The sequence below is a fragment of the Macaca mulatta genome, chromosome 17, assembly GCF_049350105.2.
Source record: "Macaca mulatta isolate MMU2019108-1 chromosome 17, T2T-MMU8v2.0, whole genome shotgun sequence".
NCBI classification, from domain to species: Eukaryota; Metazoa; Chordata; class Mammalia; order Primates; family Cercopithecidae; genus Macaca; species Macaca mulatta.
The window spans coordinates 9625008-9645019 of NC_133422.1; the positions used below are offsets into that span (position 1 = coordinate 9625008).

Here is a 20012-nt window from a genome sequence, read left to right on the forward strand (position 1 = left end):
GGTGGGTGGATGACCTGAGGTCAGGAGTCAGAGACCAGCCTGGCCAACATAGCAAAACCCCGTCTCTACTGAAAAAAAAAAAAAAAAAAAAAAAAGCAAAAAAATTAGCCAGGCATGGTGGCAGGCGCCTGTAATCCGAGCTAGTTGGGAGGTTGAGGCAGGAGAATCTCTTGAACCCAGGAGGCAGAGGTTGCAGAGAGCCGAGATCGCACCACTGCACTCCAGCCTGGGCCACAGAGTGAGACTCTATCCTAAAAGTAAAATAAATAGATCAATAAATAAATAAACGCAGAGTCCCACCAAGCCTTGCAGGCCACATTCAATCCACGTTTCAGGGAATTAAGCACTAAAAAGTCAGAAACACATTTAGGTTTGGGTGTAAGTTCTATGTGTTGGAAAATGTTACACTGTTTTATTGAAGTTTTTAAAAATTGAAACCATAAAATTAAGGAATACGACTTTGCTGAATTCTTAAGAAACTGAGGACTTTATTTTTTCAATTTTCTGAGGCATGCAGTTTATTCAAAATAACCATTCTATTCCCCACGCAAGTTTAAAGAAACTGGACTATTTAAACCGTCAACCATTCCTAAGGAGCTATTTTTAAAAAATAGACTTTAATAGCAAACACTGGAAACAATTTAAAAGTACATCAGTAAAGAAAATGTTAAAATATAGAAAGACCTCAGAGGTACATTACTCAGAAAAAAAGAAAAGTTGTAGAATACTATGCCCAGTACCATCCCATTAATTTTAAAAAGAATCCTGTATATGCGTATGCTTGCACACTCCAAACTGAAACAGTGGCAACATGGGAGAGAAGAGGAGGTTTGGGCAGAAAGTGGATGTGTTCATGTAAGATTTTGAAGTTAAACATTAACAAGCAAAACAAGACTAATAACAAACAAGAAACAAACAAAAAGTGCACGAGGATTCTGAACTAATCACAGCATGTATTCGGTTACCACGGCAAAGTCCCGCCACCTGGGTGGCCTAAACAGCAGGGTTTTATTTTCTCACAGTTCTGGAGGCTGGAAGTCCAGCACGAAGGTGTTGGCAGGTGTGGCTTCTTCTGCCACCTCTCTCCTTGGCGTGCGGAAGGCCGTCTTCCCCCTTCCTCACACGGCCTTTCCTCTGTGCATGTGTAGCCCTGGGTTCTCTTTTTTCCCAGTGTGTCCTTATCCCCTTTTCTTATAAAGATACAATTGGCAGGGCACGATGTCTCATGCCTGTAATCCCAGCACTTTGAGAGTCTGAGGCGGGTGGATCACGAGGTCAAGAGATTGAGACCATCCTGGCCAACATGGTGAAATCCCTTCTCTACTAAAAATACAAAAATTAACTGGGCATGGTGGCACAACCCTGTAGTCCCATCTACTTGGGAAGCTGAGGCAGGAGGATCACTTGAACCCGGGAGGTGGAGGTTGCAGCAAGCCAAGATTGTGCCACCACACTCCAGCCTGGCAACAGAGTGAGAATTCACCTCAAAAAAAAAAAAAAAAAAAGACACCATCATATTCCATTAGGACCCACCCTATATTTTAACTTAAAAGACCCTGTCTCCATTAGGACCCACACTATATTTTAACTTAAAAGACCCTGTCTCCAAAAATGGTTACATTTTGAGGGACTAGGGGATGGACTTCAGCATGGGAATCTCAGGAGCACAATTCGGCCCCTAACGCAGTGTTTCTGTTTCTGGTTCTAACCTGTTTGTGCTTCACAGTGTATTGGTTTTAACAACAACTACGCAGTTTTGCACTCTAGGTGGGCACATGACTTTGAAAATGTATTCTCAGAAACTAAGTCTTAGATACAAAAATCCCCTGCAGCTTCACTAGGATACAATGTGAAGGTGGTGCCTCTCAAGCTAGTACTCAAACGCCGCTTCTCTGAGCCTCTCCTTCACGCTCGCATGGAGCTTCATTCATAGTTCCATTGCCCTGCCTCAGCCGTGTCCTGGGTGTCTCCTATGTCTCTCAACATCCACGTGGGTTTGCCACATAGTGGTTATTACGGGTTGAATTATGTCCTCCCAAAAGTCATACGTTGAAGAAGTCCTACCCCCAGGACCTCAGAATGTGACCTTATTTGGAAATAGGGTCGTTGCTGATGTAGTTGGTTAAAATGAGGTTATGCTGGAATAGGATGGGCCCTAATCCAAGATGACTGATGTCCTTATAAAAAAAGAGGAGATTTGGACTCAGACACACCCAGGGAGAATGCCACGTGAACATGAAATCGGAGACTGGGGTGATGTGTCTGCAAGCCGAGGAAAGCCAAGATGGCCAGCCAGCCACCAGGCAGTGGAGAGAGGCCTGGAGTCCCTCTTGGCCCTCAGAGAAACCAGTCCTACAGACACCTGGGGCTCAGTCTTCTCGCCTCCAGTACTGGGAGACGGTAAATGTCTGTGTTTCAGTCACCCAGTTGGAGGTACTTTGTTACGACAGTCCTAGCAAACAAATACAGTAAGTATCAATAAAGAGTGAGGACGGGTGCGGTGGCTCAAGCCTGTAATCCCAGCACTCTGGGAGGCCAAGGCGGTGGATCACTTAAGGTCAAGGGTTTGAGACCAGCCTGGCCAACATGGTAAAACCCCATCTCTACTAAAAATACAGAGGTTAGCCAAGTGTGGTGGCCGGCACCTGTGATCCCAGCTGCTGAGGAGGCTGAGACAGAAGAACTGCTTGAACCCAGAAAGCAGAAGCTACAGTGAGCCGAGATCACACCAGCCTGGGCAACAGAGCAAGACCCTGCCTTAATCAATCAATCAATCAAAGAGTGAAAAGAGGCACCGTTAACAGCTACACTCAGGCCATAGGCATCACTGGGACATATGGCTCCCCTTCCTATAAATCATTGCTGAATTTGATTCTCTTTAGTTTCTTGTCCTTTTTTGCTGTCTCTCCTCCCGATAAGAATGTGTAGGACCTTGGGTGACAGGAAGAAGGTCTATTTCTTCACTGCAGAATGTCTCATTCTACCTCCAATGAATCAAATGTTTTCTTGAGTGCTACTCACATCGTCATTTGCTTAAAGTAATGAGGAACAGTGAGAAGAGTTCAGATCAGAAGCAGCGAGCTTTGCATCGACGCACTCCAGCTTACCAGCACAAGCCTATCTGTAGGTGGGTGCAGAGTTCGAACTGGCTCAGCATTTGTTCCTGAGTCAAGCACAAGCTGTGCAATAACGTTCGTTTCTGGCTTTCACTCTTGTCTATGATCTTGGAGACAGTTCTCAAATATTTACAGCTACAGTTCTTACTTTTTACTTGGGAGCTCGTCTTGGGGATCCCCATAGCAGTTCTGGGGAACTGAGACCAGGGACCAAATTTGCATTTGTGGCTCATGCGCCTACCCCATCTGGCAAGGCTAAGTTCTACCTGTTCCATTGCTTCAAATCCGGGCATTCATTCTTGCAGCTGTGGGTCAGACAACACAAAGCCCCAATTTTAATGTTTGTTTTCCTGTTTGGTGTGGATACCCTATCTGTCTCTGCAATGCACTCATGAACACATAAGCCAAAAATAGCTACGGTGGGTCATAGGTCAAAGCAATTCATGAAGATAAACTTTCTGAGAAATTTGCTCTGAAAATCTTTTGCAATTATGGGATCAGTATAATTATGTCTGATGGTTTCTACCACTCAGGAACTGTTTAATCTCCATCCCTTGGGAAGTGGGGTCAAGATGATGTGGGTTCAGGTTGTAGGAGGTAGGTGTCCAGGAGTAGGGGCAATATGTGGAGTGGCAATTACTAGAAAAAACAAAAACCCCAAGGCAGTCCCAGGCCAGGGTCAGAATCAAGCAGTAGGGCCAGGCCTCCCAGCCGTGTGAATCTGGGCCAAGGCTGTATGTGTGTATGTGTGTGCGTGTGTGAGTAAGAGAAGGCACCAATGCACTGAAGAGAACAAAGCAGATAGAAATAGGATAAAAATCTGGAGTTATTCCTGACCCCAAATTAGGCCACTTAAGTGCTGTGTTTGTTAAAGTAGCATCCATGGCTTCCGAGATGCATATGTAAGATGCATGAAGAAATGAGGGGCATTTTCCAGCTGGTTATCTTTTACGTCATCGCTTGATCAAAGGCAATTCTAGCACTTTGGGAGGCAGGGACGGGAGGATCACTTGAGCCTAGGAGTTTGAGACCAGCCTGGGCTACATAGTGAGACTGCATCTCTACTGAAAATAAAAAAATTAGCTGGGCATGGTGCACACGCCTTTAGTCCCAGCTAAAGGCTGGGACTCAGGAAGCTGAGGTGGGAGAATCGCTTGACCCCAGGAGTGCGCGGCTGCAGTGAGCCACGATTGGACCACTCTACTCCAGCCTGGGTAACAGAGACCCCATTTCTGAAAAACAAAAATAATACTTTAAAAATAAGGATAGGCCGGGCGTGGTGGCTCACAACTGTAATCCCAGCACTTTGGGAGGCCGAGGTGGGAGGATCACGAGGTCAGGAGATCGAGACCATCCAGGCTAACACGGTGAAACCCTGTCTCTATTAAAAATACAAAAAAATTAGCCAGGTGTGATGGTGGGCGCCTGTAGTCCCAGCTACTTGGGAGGCTGAGGCAGGAGAATGGCGTGAACCCAGGAGACGGAGCTTGCAGTGAGCCGAGATCATGCCACTGCACTCCAGCTTGGGCGAACAAGGGAGATTCCGTCTTAAAAATAATAATAATAAAAATTTAAAAAATAAGGATAACATTGGCCAGATGCAGTGCCTCATGTCTGTAATCCCAGCACTTTGGGAGGCTGAGGCTGGCGGATCACCTGAGGTCAGGAGTTCGAGACCAGCCTGGCCAACATGGTGAAACCCCGTCTCTACTAAAAATACAAAAAAATTAGCTGGGCGTGGTGGCAGGTGCCTGTAATCCCAACTACTTGGGAGTCTGAGGCAGGAGAATCACTTGAGCCCAGGAGGCGGAGTTCGCAGTGAGCCGAGATCGTGCCCCTGCACTCCAGCCTGGGCAATGAGAGCGAAACTCTGTCTCCAAAAAAATAAATAAACAAATAAAGATAACACTGCCATCAAGTTCTATGAAGGCCTTGCATGGTATGATTGAAATAATGTGATGTAGGGATGTAGCTCTTGGATAAAGAGTAGACTAAGAATCGTTGGATAAATGGGCATATACACTAGCCTGGTAAGCGGCAGACCTGCCTCGACAGGCTTCTGGTGTGCTCCCTCCTGCTGCTCCGTCCACCAGATGACAGTGACAGCCTCTGCAGTGGTGTGGAAATCAGCACGTTCTCTTTCTCACTCTGAAGGAAAAGGCTGGGAATGATCTCACCCCAAGACCTCATTGTTCTGCCAAGTCAATCACCCCCGAGGCTCCAAAGCGTTTGCTCCTTGGTGCTGACTTTCGTGGAGCCTCTAATGAGGCCCAGCACGGCCTAGCGTTGTGTCCTCCAGGCCTCGTCGTCTGCCTTTCTTGGAACGTGGACTGAGAGCTTGTTTTGGATGGTCACCAATCAGGCCTTCGCTATGGCCAGGAGGTCTCAGTAGACAAGCCGGGTAATTGAACATATGCAAGTTGTTTATTTTGTCCATAAAGCAGTGACCACACTCGGAGGAGAAATTGCCTTGTTAAAAAAAATACTCTGTTCCTCATCACTCGATGCCTGGCTCTGCCAGCTGCAGGGACTTTCCAGCAATTAAAATAAACAATTCCACATGGGCACAGTCAACCTTGCAGAAAAAAGGTGTCAGGAAATAAAGATGTCACAGAATTTGAAATAAAATGTGTTTAAGAGCAGCCTGGCTCTCTTGAATTGGAAAGTGGCTTTTCTTGGAGCTGTAAGAGTCTTAACGACTTTAGAACTGGAAGAGAATGGAGTGTCCATGTGGTCCAGCCTCCATGTTTGACAGCGAAGGAAACTAAGAGCTGGTTTTTCCAGTACTGCAATTGGGCAGTGGAAGAGCTGAGACTATAAACCTGCGCCTGACTCTCAGGGCTGTGCCTTCCTGTCTTTTAGAGATGATCAGTAGGGACAAGAGCCGTCAAAGAAGGCTCCAGGAGACAGCTCTGGCTGTAGATCTGGAATTAGAGGGCCCAGTGGAGATCACTACAGGGCAGGGGACAAATGAGAATGAGAATGAAGGCCCAGGGGCAGGAGTGAACAGGATATATTCCTGGAACCAGAGAGGAGACTAGCCTGGTAAGTTGTGGGGGAAAGTAAGGATTAAAGTTGGATAGTAGAATACATTGGTTAGTCAGAGGCAGCAATCGCAGGAACCAGGTGCCAGGCTAGACAGTTAAAGCAGAAAGGACTTAGCAGTATATGCTACTTGGACAATGGAAAGAAGAAACAAAGCCTCTAGTCTCTAGGTTAAGCTTCCAAGAATGACTATTTTTTCCTTTCTTTCTTTCCCTCCCTCCCTCCCTCCCTCCCTCCCTCCCTCCCTCCCTCCCTCCCTCCCTCCCTCCCTTCCTTCCTTCCTTCCTTCCTTCCTTCCTTCCTTCCTTCCTTCCTTCCTTCCTTCCTTCCTTCCTTCCTTCCTCCCTTCCTTCCTTCCTTCCTTTCCTTCCCTCCCTCCCTCCCTCCCTCCCTCTCTCTCTCTGTTTCTTTGTTTCTTTCTTTCTTGATGGAGTTTCGCTCTTGTTGTCCAGGCTGGAGTGCAATGGTGTGGTCTCAGCTCACTGCAACTTCTGCCTCCTGGTTTCAAGTGATTCTCTTGTCTCAGTGTCCCAAGGAGCTAGGATTACAGGCATGTGCCACCAGTCCAGCTAACTTTTTGTATTTTTAGTAGACACAGGGTTTCACCATGTTGGCCAGACTGGTCTCCAATTCTTGACCTCAGGCGATCTGCCAGCCTTGGCCTCCCTAAGTGCTGGGATTACAGGTGTGAGCCACTGCACCTGGCCAACCAAGAATGACTCTTAACCACACTGTAGAAGTGGTCACCAAGAGAGCAGAGAGGGCTCTGCCATGACCTGGCAGCTGCCACATTAAGAAGCTGCCTCCAGACCAGGAAGCCACTGCCTCCAAACCAGACCCCCCTGCCCTTGTCGCAACCCACGCTGGCAAAATGGATGCTTCACCCCCAGTTCTCTTCCACACACCTCAGCTTTGAATCAGATCTCACCAAGTGCATCTGACAGTCGGAATCTCCTCACAGCTGGGATTCTAACTGCGGTAGAGTCAGAAAAATGTAATTTTTAGCTCTCAATTTGGGCGGCTTATGAAAGGAATGCTGGAAGGGTTTGGGATGGATGCTGAACAAGCCACTCCACGGTATTCACTGCACGTGGAGAGCTTGGAGCCACAGGACAGGGACCTGTGATCGGGAGCCTGGGCTTGCGTCGTCACAAGTAAGGAGTTGCTGATAATTTCTTGGTTAGAAGAGAGTCATGAAGAAAGTGATTTTGAAATGATTTCTCTAAAGATATTATGCAGGCTTGACTTGTCAACAGGAATTCTCGGATAAGGAGGAATGTATAGGAGGTGATTGCATCATATGCGTAAGAGATAATGAAGCCTTGGAACAGGCTGACAAGAGTAGAGAGGAAGAGGATAATAACTAATAGCAAATTGGGAAGATTTTGTGATTAATGAAATGAGAAATAAAATGAACCATAAACTCCACGAGCAGAGACTATGCCACTTGTCCTTGAACTGCGAGTATCTCTGCCAGTGCTTGGCATGTGATACGTGCCCAGTGAATGACTAGGAAATGAATGAAAGGGAAAAGTCAAAGATGGCGAGTGATCACCGAAAGGAACGTTTTAAAATAACTATTGAAAACACGGAGAGTCAATAGACTTTGCTATTTTCCCCTCTTTGGGACCACCAGCCTGAGAAGTAAACAGAGCACTTTACAAAGAGTCAAAGAGTCAAGGGGGAGACTGGGGATACTGAGGGGCAGAGGAATGGGAGAAATGGGAAAAGTGAAGCACAGAACTGACTCCCCAGCAGAAAGGAGGGTTCCAGGACTACGCCTAAATCGGAAGAACCATCTGAAGCCCCATGTGGGAATGTTGACACCTGCCATTCCCACACCACCCCTGCAGCCAGGCAGAGTGATCCCAGGTTCCACACAGCAACACAGCAGCAAAGAGCAGGGTGCAGCTTCTCCAACAGGCTGCACATGGCCACAGTCAAGCTTTCTGCCCTTTCCTTCTATTCCCCCACTCCATTGCCTCAAACTCCAGAACACTGTAATTAGACAACTAACGTGTAGATTATTAAAAAATCAAAGGACTAGACATAGCTAAAAATTCAAGCACACTGGCACAGAAGAAAGGTTTCCAGTAATCTCAGTGTATGCAAACGAAGACAACAGAGATGTTAAAACGGAGAGGAGAATGGATATGGTACAGAAAAGAAGAGAAACCAACATAAGAACAATCGTGTGTTCCTGAAGCAGAGGATTGAAAAGGGGTGGAGAAGGTTTACTCAAAGATATCTACATGGGCTCTCCCAGGCAGGATTGACTCTGCAAATTAAAAGCACACCCCATGTTCTTGGAGATTTTGATACTCCAGGAGGTTCTGTGCCAAAAAATCTCCAGGCATCCAGAAAAACACAAATCAACTGCAACAGAAATCAACTACAACAGAAACAAATTAGACCAGCCTGAGAATTCTTCATAGCAATCAAAGCCGTAAGACAATGGAGTAACGTCAACAGAGTTCCAGGAAGTGTGACCTGAGACTATCTAACCTGTCAAGGTGCCCTTCAAATGGAAAGGGAACAGGCAGACATCTCCACACAATGTCATGAATCTTCTCGAAAAAAACATTTACCATAAAACGTTGGGAGTTTGAGACCAGCCTGGCCAACATGGCAGAACCCCGTCTCTACTAAAAATACAAAAATTAGCTGGGTGTGGTGGCACGGACCTGTAATTCCGGCTACTCGGGAGGCTGAGACATGAGAATTGCTTGAACCCAGGAGGTGGAGGTTGCAGGAGCCAAGATCGTGCCACTGTCCTCCAGCCTGGGTGACAGAGCGAGACTCTGTCTCAAAAACAAAACAAACAAACAAACAAAAAAACAAGCAAAAAAAAGTTACCAACTTTAGGTGAATCATGATTTAAAAACAAAAATGACAAGGAGTAGGAAAGCCCTGATAAAAGACTGACAAGTAAGTGAAACTCGTTTAAATATTGAATTAAAACTGAACAATTAGGAGAATACTAATTAAAGAGCACAGTGCAAGTGATGGAAACCTGGAACTTTTTTTTTTTTTTTGAGACGGAGTTTTACTCTTGTCACCCAGGCTGGAGTACTGTGGCGCGATCTCGGATCACTGCAACCTCCAACTCCCGGGCTCGAGAGATTCTCCTGCCTCAGCCTCCCAAGTAGCTGGGATTACAGGCGTCCACCACCACGCCTGGCTAGTTTTTGTATTTTTAGTAGAGACGGGGTTTCACCATGTTGGCCAGGCTGGTCTCAAACTCCTGACCTCAGGTGATTCACCTGCCTCGGCCTCCCAAAGTGCTGAGATTACAAGTGTGAGCCACTGCACCCGGCATGGAACATTTTGAGATAATCATGTAACCTACAAAATACCGAGTGGGTTAGGTGGAAGAAGTATTAATATTTTCGTCTTTCATAGCAGGGAGTCAGTATTTTCTGAAATTGATATGTAATGTGTAATACAAACAATAATGCCAGTGTCTTCTCTTCTGCGTCCCTCATAATTACTCTTTTCTTAATCCTATACAGATCTTTAAGAAATCATCCTGTAGTGGTGAAGATATTTTTATGTGACAGTCAGTGTGTCCTTTGGTTTCACTTCAGTTTCTTATGTTAAATTTAACTAAAATTAAATACCTAAAAATTGTAAATGGCTGCAATTACATGATCCCAAGTTTTTAAATGTGAATTTGTTTATTAACCATTTCAACTATCTGTATGAAAGAAAAATATTCCGTTAATATTCTTACTTAAGAGTGATGGGCCGAGTGCAGTGGCTCATGCCTGTAATCCCAGCGCTATGGGAGGCCGAGGTGGGAGGCTTACTTGAGGCCAGAAGTTGGAGACCAACCTGGGCAACATAGGGAGACCCTGTCTCCTCAAAAAAAAAAAAAAAGAGTGAAGGGCTTGGGGTAATGTGAAACATTTTCATCTCTTCATGTTTAGGACTGTTTAAATTCCTTATAGTAAGCATTTTTTAAACAAAAATTTATAATTTCTTGCAATATAAAGACTGAAGGGAAATATGCCAAGGTGACAACCAGAGTTCATTCCCTGTGATGTGAATGTGGATGATACCTGTGCAACTGTCTTTGAAAAAAGTCCAAACCTCAAAGTCATTGGCAGGGCTTCCAAGGTTCCTCAGTCACATTCTTTGCTTACTTTTCCAGCCTCCCCTTTCTCAATTCCTTTGTAGAGATGGGGTCTCTCTATGTTGCCCAGGCTGGTCCCAAACTGCTGGGCTCAAACAACCCTCCTGCCTTGGCCTCCCAAAGTGCTAGAATTATAGGCATGAGCCACCTCACCCAGCCCCATTTTAACCAGTTTTAAGTGTGTAATTCAAAAGTGTTAAGTACATTCACAATGTTATGCATCCATCACCACTTTCAATTCCCAGAACGTTCTCACCGTTCCAAACTGAAACTCTATATTCAACAAACAACAACGCCCCACTCTTAGCCCCAGGCGGCCACCATTCTACTTTCTGTCTCTGTGAATGTACCTGTTCTTGGGACTGCACATGAGCGGGATCATGCAGTATTTGTCCCTCTATGACTGGCTTATTTTATTTAGCATAGTGTTTTCTATGTTCACGCATTTTATAGCACATGTCAGAATGTCCTTCCTTGTTAAGGCTGACTAATATTCCATTGTACATGCTACATTTTAAATATCCATTTGCATTTTGTGTATAATGCTACATTTTGTATATCCATTTGCATCTTGTGTATGCTGCATTTTGTATGTCCTTTGATGAACATCTGGGTCATTTCCACCCTTTGGCTGTTGTGAGAATGCTGCTATAATCACTGACGCACAAGTCCTACTCGTTTGTAAGGATTCCTGCTGAATATCATCTTCTGAAAGCCATTCCTGGTTTCCTTATTTGGGGCTGGGTACCTACCCATTGTGTTCTTGTGATGTCTTGTGTATACACCATCTTATTTGTTAGGTTATCCTGCAATTGCTGGTTTGTAAGTTCTGCTTGCCATCTTCCCCACTAGACTACGGGCTTCTTGAGAGTAGAGATCACTTCATTTGACTCGGAATCCTTACTAGCTCACCTAATGCTTAGAACACAGGCGACAGTCAATACTATAGCAGAAAGGGTTTCACTGTCCAGGTTTGCAACACATTCTAGTAATATAGCTGGACCTCTGATGTTAGAGGATAAGAATCCCACAGGACAGGTATGGTGGCTCACACCTGCAATCCCAGCACTTTGGGAGGTTAAGGCAGAGTTCAAGATCAGCCTGGGAAACATAGACACTCTGTCTGTACAAAATTTTTTTTAAAAAATTAGCCAGATGTGGTGGAGCATGCCTGTGATCCCAGCTACTTGGGAGGCTGAGGTGGGAGGATTGTTGGAGCCTGGGAGATTGAGACTGCAGTGAGCCAGGATTGCATCACTGCACTGCAGCCTGGGTGACAGAGCAAAATCCTGTCTCAAAAGAAAAATAAGAATACCTCAGACAAAGCCAGAAAACCAAATAAACAGGAAGAGTGAGGCAAGGGTTCCAAAGATGTCCTATTTTGGGGAGCTATTATGGCAGGAGCCCCCACCTACGTTGCTGAATGTTTTACCTTTCATGAGAGTTCTCAGTTGCACAGTGTGTTAGTGAGGTTCTCCAGAGAAGCAAAACCAACAGGATGTATACATAGAGAAACAGGGATTTATTACAAAGCATTGGCTCCCACAAGTACGGAGGCTGGCAAGCACTAAGCTCCGCAGGGGAAATTGGCCAGCTGGAGCCCCGGGAGAGCCAGCAGTGCACTTCCAAATACTGGCAGGCTTGAGACCCAGACTAACATTTCAGTTCAAGTCCAAAGGCAAGAAAAAGCCAATGTCAGGCAGGAAGAATCCTCTCTTAAACAGTGGAGAATCAGTCCTTTTGTTCTAGTCTAGCCTTCCACTGATGGGACGAGGCCCACCCGCATGGAAGGGACAATCACTTCTACTCAGTCCGCTGATTTCAACACTAACTGCATCCACGACACCCTCACAGAAACACCCATATGTTTGACCAAACATCTGGGCACCCTGTGGCCTAGTCAAGTCAAACATAAAATTGACCATCACACATAGCTTCTCAAGTCACGCACATGCCTTTTTCGGATCCAACGTGAGGATAAAGCAGAAAGTCACATTAAGAGGGTGTGAACCCCGAAAAGCTGAGACAGGTCTCAGTCAATTTAGAAAGTTTATTTTGCCAAGGTTGAGGACGCATGCCCATAACACAGTCTCAGGAGGCCCTGATGACATGTGGCCAAGGTGGTCAGAGCTCAGTTTGGTTTTCTACATTTTAGGGAGACATGAGACATCAATCAGCATATGTAAGATGAACATTGGTTCCGTCTGGAAAGGCAGGACAACTTGAGTAGGAGAAGGGCATCCATTTTTCTCTTATCTGCCTATTTGTCTCTTATCTGCCAGGTCATAGGCAGATAAGAGACAAATGGATGCATTCTTTTGAGTTTCTGATTAGCCACTCCAAAAAAGGCAATTAGATATGTGTTTATCTCAGTGAGCAGAAGGTGACTTTGAATAGAATGGGAAACAAATTTGCCCTAAGCAGTTTCCAGCTTGACTCTTCCCTTTAGCTCAGTGGTTTTGGGACCCCAAGATATTTTCCTTTCACAAAGGAAACTAGCCTATGTCCCAGGAGGTGGACGGAGCTGCCTTTGAAAGCATGGGTCCAATGAGTCTACACTCATTGCTGTGGGCACAGGCCACCAGTAGACTTAGGGACTGAGGATGAATGAGCACAGCTGACTAGGAAAACACCTTTAAAGCAGGAAACTGGCCCGGTGCGGTGGCTCATACCTGTAATCCCAACACTTTGGGAGGCCGAGGTGGGCGGATCACCTGAGGTCAGGAGTTTGAGACCAGCCTGGACAACATGATGAAACCCCGTCTCTACTAAAAATACAAAAATTGGCCGGGCGCGGTGGCTCAAGCCTGTAATCCCAGCACTTTGGGAGGCCGAGACGGGCGGATCACGAGGTCAGGAGATCGAGACCATCCTGGCGAACACGGTGAAACCCCGTCTCTACTAAAAAATACAAAAAACTAGCCGGGCGAGGCGGCGGGCGCCTGTAGTCCTAGCTACTCGGGAGGCTGAGGCAGGAGAATGGCGTAAACCCGGGAGGCGGAGCTTGCAGTGAGCTGAGATCCGGCCACTGCACTCCAGCCTGGGCGGCAGAGCGAGACTCCGTCTCAAAAAAAAAAAAAAATACAAAAATTAGCCAGGTGTGGTGGCGTGTGCCTATAGTCCCAGTTACTCGGGAGGCTGAGGCAGGAGAATTGCTTGAGCCCGGGAGGTGGAGGTTGCAGTCAGTTGAGATCGCACCACTGCACTCCAGCTGGGTGACAGAGCAAGACTTCATCTCAAAAAAAAAAAAAAAAAAAAAAAAAAGAAAAGAAATAAAAATAGGAAACAAAGTGCCCCAAGCCATGATTACTGCGTTGAAATCTTACTTTGAGAAAACTATATTCTAAAGTTGAGTATGCAAAACTGGAGAAAAATGAGGATAAAGTAAGGCCGTGGAATACAAGAAACCCAGACTACTGTACGAAGCCTGGTTTATATACATTTTCTTTCCACAATATTTCCCTAGTCTTGGCATGTAAGCTTTGTCCAAGCCTCTATCCGGCAGGGAATCTTGGCTTAGACAATATACTAAGGGATGGTCACATTTTCGTTACAACAGGAAAGTGGTTCTTTGGAGAAACTGATGATGTAAGGAGGTCTTTATAATTAAGCACAAGTCCCAAGACCATCCTGACTTGTCAAGGAAAAACACATTAGAAAGGAGATGGCAGGGAAGGGACGGGCTGCTAAGAGATGAAAATAGGAATGTGTATAGGCAGGAAAATAACACTGACAAAGGGAAGAAAGGCAGGAACCAGCAGAGAAATTAAGGAGGGATGGAATCAGATTTGGAAACGTGCTTGGACGTAAACTAATTCATCCTTACGTCCAATACATGACTCTTCTCTCTCCTACCTACTAGGCAGGGCATTTTTGCTTTCTGACAGCATCTACTTGAACACCTCCTGCGATGGATGGAAGCTCACTATCAAAAATAACTCCTTTCCTTTTTGCACGGTGCTGAGCCAAACTGAATCAAACTTTGTCTACCTGCAAATTCTGCCCATTAGCTCTGTTCTGACCACTGCAGCAACTCTCAATAGGTATGACGCCTTTTGACACAGCGGCCCTTCAAGTAACTTCAGTTTCTTCTCTCTGGCTGGGGGTTAAACATCTCCACTTCCTCTGACAGCACCACCCTGACACCATTTCTAGATCCTACATGATCCTGGTTGGTCATTTGTGAACACACTTCAGATGTGTCAATAACTTTGAAATGTGGAACCTAGAACTGAACACAACATTCCACGTCATCGATGAAATTGGAGCACAACATTATTGTTCATATCCTGAGACTTACTGTCCTGTTAATAAAGTCTGAGATAGAACTTACTTTTTGGCAGCCCTTCAACAACGTTGGGTCACACGGAGGCTAAAATCAGTTTTAAATTACTGCTCCATCTTCTGATCACATCATAGATTCCAGGAGCTCTCCGATTACTGGATTTTATTTCAACACTAAAAAATGTTGAGAACAACATAGCATTATATTTTTTAAAAAAAGGTTCTAAGGAAGGATATTTTAAAAAGGCAAAAGATTAAAAGAAAATGATATCCAATGGAAAGTCATATCTAATGCAGAGTTTAGGAACTGGTAAATATGTGGGCAAATATAAAAGCATTTTCAAAAGTCATCTTTTTATTTCTTTAAAAGATTACTGGCTGTTTAAAACAATGATTCTACGTTCCGAGATTTGTAACATATAAAGGCACAATGTATGGCATGAGAGCACAACACAGAGCCGGAGAAGTGGAAGTAATCTTCTCTCAGGTCTTGAATTACATGTGAAGTAGTGTAATGTTATTGAAGGTAGACTGTGAAAACTTCAAATATATATTGTAAGCCCTAGCTATTAAGCCAATCGTAGAGTTAGAATTAAAAATACCGTGATGTAAGCTTCCCATTTATAAATTTAAAAAAAGAAAAATGCTTGATCTAGAAAGAGAACAGATGAGACAATCCTTAGTGTGGCATAACTGGTTTTCACAATGCCAGGACATTAAACTGGTATGTCCATAATTACATTAAATGTAAATAGTAAAAAGGCTGGTGCGGTGGCTCACGCCTGGAATCCCAGAACTTTGGGAGGCTGAGGCAGATGGATTGCTTGAGGCCAGGAGTTCGAGACCAGCCTGGACAACGTGGTGAAACCCATCTCTACTAAAAATACAAAAATTAGCTGGGTGTGGTGGTGCATGTCTGTAGTCTCAGCTACTTGGGAGGCTGAGGCAGGAGAACCACTTCAACCTGGGAGGCGGAGGTTGCAGTGAGTCGAGATCGCACCACTGTGCTCCAGCTTGACACAGCAAGACTGTCTCAAAAAAAAAAAAAAAGAAAGAAAGAAAGAAAGGATAAAAGCACTCCAGTTAAAGGGTAGAGATTGAATAGTTCTTATAAAAAAAAAGTAATAATCTACTATACACAGTATATAAGAAATATACTTTAAACACATAAATGGGTTAAAAATAAAGAATGAAAAAGGATACACTACGTAAGCTGTAGTCATGAGGAAACTGAAGTGGGGATGTTGTAACTGCCCAGTGGGCTCACGTTGCCCGCTGCCTAGACAGCCGATTTATCAAGACAAGGAATTGCAGTAGAGAAAGCGTAATTTATGCAGAGCAGGCTGTGGGGGAGACTGGAGTTTTATTATTATTCAAATCAGTCTCCCTGAAAACTCAGGGATCAGAGATTTTAAGGATAATTCGGTGGGTAGGGCCAGTGGGTTGGGAGTGCGGATTGGTTGGTTTGGGGATGAAATCATAGGGAGTCCAAGCTGTCCTTTTGTACTGAGTCAGTTCCTGGATGGGGGCCACTGGATTGGTTGGCACCTCCAGGCTGGGGACACCCAGTTGTCAGAAATGCAAAAACCTGAAAAAACATCTCAACAGACCAATCTTAGGTTCACAATGGTGATGTTACCTTCAAGAGGAAGTTGCAATCTTATGACCTCTGGAAGTTGCAATCTTATGACCTCTGGAATAATGGCGGGCAATATTGAGAATTCCAGCCCCTCTCATCCTTAACTGCGTGGCTGGTGACCTTTTATTTGTTTTGCAAGAACAGTTTCACTTTTGGTCAGGGCTATTATCTAAACCCTAAACTAAGTTCCTTCCCAAGGCTCGTTCGGCCTATACCCAGGAATGGGCAAGGACAGTTTAGAGGTTAGAAGCAAGATGGAGTTGGTTAGGTCTGATGTCTTTCACGGTCATAATTTCCTTAGTTATAATTTTGCAAAGGCAGTTTCAATGTTAGTATCAGGAAAAAAATAGAATTTAGGAAAAGTAATATTGAAATAAGAGACGGGGCTCAGACACTGGACCAAATTGAGGACTAGCTAAAACAGGGACAGGGCAGAAGCACCTTTCCATCATGCCTACCAGTGTGCCTGTCAGTTTACCATTGCCATGGCAACACCCAGAACTTACCACCCCTTTCCATGACAATGACTCAGCAAGCAGAAAGTTACAGCCCTTTATTAAACATGTCTGCATAATCCGCCCCATCATTTGCATATAATTAAAAATAAATAGAAATATGACTGCAAAACTGCCTCTAAACTACTACCCTGGACACAATGACTATGAGGCATCCCTCCCTCCCTCCCTGCCTCCCTGCCCTGCTCTGCAAGGAGCAGTCCCCTTTGCTGCTACCATGCACTGCTGCTTCAATAAAAGTTGCTGTCTGATACCACTAGCTCACCATTCAGTTTTTTCCTGGACAAAGCCAAAAACCCTCCCTGACTAAGCCTCAGTTTTGGGGCTCGCCTGCCCTGCATCATCATCAGAAATGAAGATAAACGTAATGATAAAAGGAACAAAGAGGCCAGGCGTAGTGGCTCATGCCTGTAATCCCAGCACTTTGGGAGGCTGAGGCAGGTGGATCACTTGAGGTTGGGAGTTCGAGACCAGTCTGACAAACATGGAGAAACCCGTCTCTTCTAAAAATACAAAATTAGCCAGGCGTGGTGGCGCATGCATGTAACCCCAGCTACTTGGGAGGCTGAGGCAGAAGAATCGCCTGAACCCGGGAGGTGGAGGTTTCAGTGAGCCGAGATCGCGCCACTGCATTCCAGCTTGGGCAACAAGAGTGAAACTCCGTCTCAAAAAAAAAAAAAAAAAAGGAACAAAGAGATACTGCAATCCTAATTGTGTATGCGCCTAATTACACAGCTTCAAATGCATGAAGCAAAAGCTGACAAAATAGAGAGTTAGACAAATCCAGATTTACAGTTCTCTCAGTAATAGATAGAAAAAGCAGACAGAAAATCAGTAAGACCTGAACAACACTATCAACAAGTTTGACCTAATTGAGATTTATAGAAAACAACATTCAATAATAGCAGCATTCACTTTTATCCCGAATATATATCCTATTATAGGGCACATGGAATTTTTACTGGAATAGACCCTGTGCTGGGCCATGAAGCAAATTTCAATACACTTAATTAAAATTATACAGAGAATGTTTTTCAGTCTATAGTGGAATTAATTTGAAAATTGATAATTAAAAGATATCTTAAAATTCCTACTTGGGGCCGGGCACGGTGGCTCATGCCTGTAATCCCAGCACTTTGGGAGCCCGAGGTGGGTGGATCACGAGGTCAGGAGATCGAGACCATCCTGGCTAACATGGTGAAACTCCATCTGTACTAAAAATACAAAAAAAAAAAAAAAATTAGCCTGGCATGGTGGCGGGCACCTGTAGTCCTAGCTACTTGGGATGCTGAGGCAGGAGAATGGCATGATCCTGGGAAGCGGAGCTTGCAGTGAGCCGAGATCGCGCCACTGCCCTCCAGCCTGGGCAACAGAGTGAGACTCCGTCTCAAAAAAAAAAAAAAAAAAGAAAAACAAAACAAAATTCCTACTTGGAAAGAAAACACATATTGATAAATAAGCCATGAATAGAAATCACAAGGGAAATTAGAATTTTTTTTAACTGATTGAAAATGAGAACACAATATAGCCAAGTTTGTGGGATGCAGCCTAAGCAGCACGCAAAAGGAAAAAAATTAATCTAAGCTTTCTACCTCAAGAAGCTAGAAAAAGTGAGAGCACACTAATAATAGAAACAGAAAATAAAACAACAGTGGAGATCAATGAAATAGAAAATAGGTAAGTAATCCAAATCAAAAAACACTGAAAATAAAATGCTGTTTCTTTGAGAGCAATAAAGTATATAAGCCACTAGCTACACTGAAATAAAAAGAAAGAAAAGACAAAAATTACCTGTATCGGGAATGAAAAAAGATGATATTGTTACAGATGCTATGGCATTTAAAGTATAAAAAGTAAAGATTATTAACAATTGTATGTCAATCCATTTGATACTTGGATGAAAATGGCATGCCTATAAAATGGAGTATTATAGACCTATAAGCAAATGCGTTTTCAAAGATTTAACATTCTGGGAATACGCTTGTGATACGTAAAGATGAAAATCACATACAAACTCTGTATACAGTACTCTTTTATTTTAATGTATACATATTCATAAAGAGGACTAGTGGAAATTTGCCAAGATATTAAGGGCTGATTTTGGATAGTGGGATTTTCTTCCCCTCATACTTTTCTGTAATCATGGGATTACAGTCCTAAAATGGAAAAATATCAATTTTAAAAACAGAAAAAAATTATAAGGCGTATTTTTAAGAATAGTCTTTGCCTGAGAAAATGAACCTTCAATGTTCAAAGAATAAATGGGACTTCTCTGGGCCTGTTTTATCATCTGTAAAATGGGCCTATGTTATGACCACAGAACAGTGCTTGTCACTAAGTAAACAGTCAATAAATGACAGCCTTAAAATACAGAACACCCCAGGACTGCAAAGGAGGCAGTGCCCTCAGGCGAGTCAGGGGTCAGAGCAAGAAAGTGAAGGGAACTTTCAGAGAGGTCGAAGGTATATGGCAAGTTTCCAATGGAGCCTGACCTCCAGAGGCCAGTACAGGGTTTCTGGAATGGGGGAGGGTGTGTGACAGAAAGTGGGAATAGAAAAGGGGATGTCCTGGGCTGGTAGAGACTCCAGTAAGGACACTGAGAGGGGATGTGGCTGTCTGAGGTTCCTTCTGGTCTCAGAGCAGATGATGATGGCGAGGTTGTGAGAGAGTGCCTAGGGCTTGCCCTCCACTTCTGACAATGAAACTGGGAGAGGAACAGGTTACTCAGAGTGCACAAGTTCTTTCAGAACTCGGAAATGTAACCGAAATATAACTTTAGCTGGGTCTGGTGACTTGAACCAAGGTAGCGGGGCACCTGGTTCCTGTCGTTGTCACCTCGGTTGGTTTCCAGTGCCACATTAACTGTCCTCATTCCCAGCTTTAGCGTGTGCTCCCTTCTAGGGATCTGCTCAAAGCCACAGGTGTTCAGATTTAACGTGGTTGGTATGAGGCCCAGGCATCGATATTAAAAAGTAAAAAAAATGATAACTCCCTGAGTGATTCTAATGCACAGCCACACTTGAGAAATATGGGGTGTATCCCTGCTGGTTTTTGTGTGACCATAACAAACATGTAGCTTTTATTATTTTTCTGTCAATTCTAGCTCATCCCAGGCCTTTCCAACATTATTCACAGAAGTGTTTGGCACTTATTATATTCATCCTTAATTTATATATCCAAACTCCCACTTTCTGTTCATGTTTTTTAAAATTATGAGATTGGAGAGCTGACTCGTAGCCACAATGGTCTCTTTTGATGCCTCTTTTCCCTTCATCAGA

The 20012-nt window shown here is 44.3% G+C and overlaps 2 long non-coding RNA genes across 4 annotated transcripts in view; both read right to left on the minus strand.

Annotated features, from left to right (window-relative positions):
- The window catches only part of LOC106994204 (uncharacterized), a 35741-nt gene extending 17791 nt beyond the window's left edge, over positions 1 to 17950 (minus strand). For 2 of the 3 annotated variants that reach the window (XR_013407840.1, XR_013407842.1), the window contains exons 1-2: positions 17829 to 17950; positions 14630 to 14754 (exon numbers count right to left, since the gene is read on the minus strand). This is a non-coding gene — a long non-coding RNA (uncharacterized LOC106994204). Of the gene's footprint in view, positions 1 to 7066; positions 7149 to 14629; positions 14755 to 17828 lie in introns of those variants that run through there. The other variant, XR_013407841.1, reaches the window with a different exon arrangement.
- LOC144336226 (uncharacterized) lies at positions 467 to 5013 on the minus strand. The gene is made up of 2 exons (XR_013407843.1): positions 4746 to 5013; positions 467 to 4420 (listed from the first exon to the last, which is right to left on the minus strand). It is a non-coding gene; the product is annotated as an uncharacterized LOC144336226 (long non-coding RNA).
- Positions 17951 to 20012: the final 2062 nt, after the last annotated feature.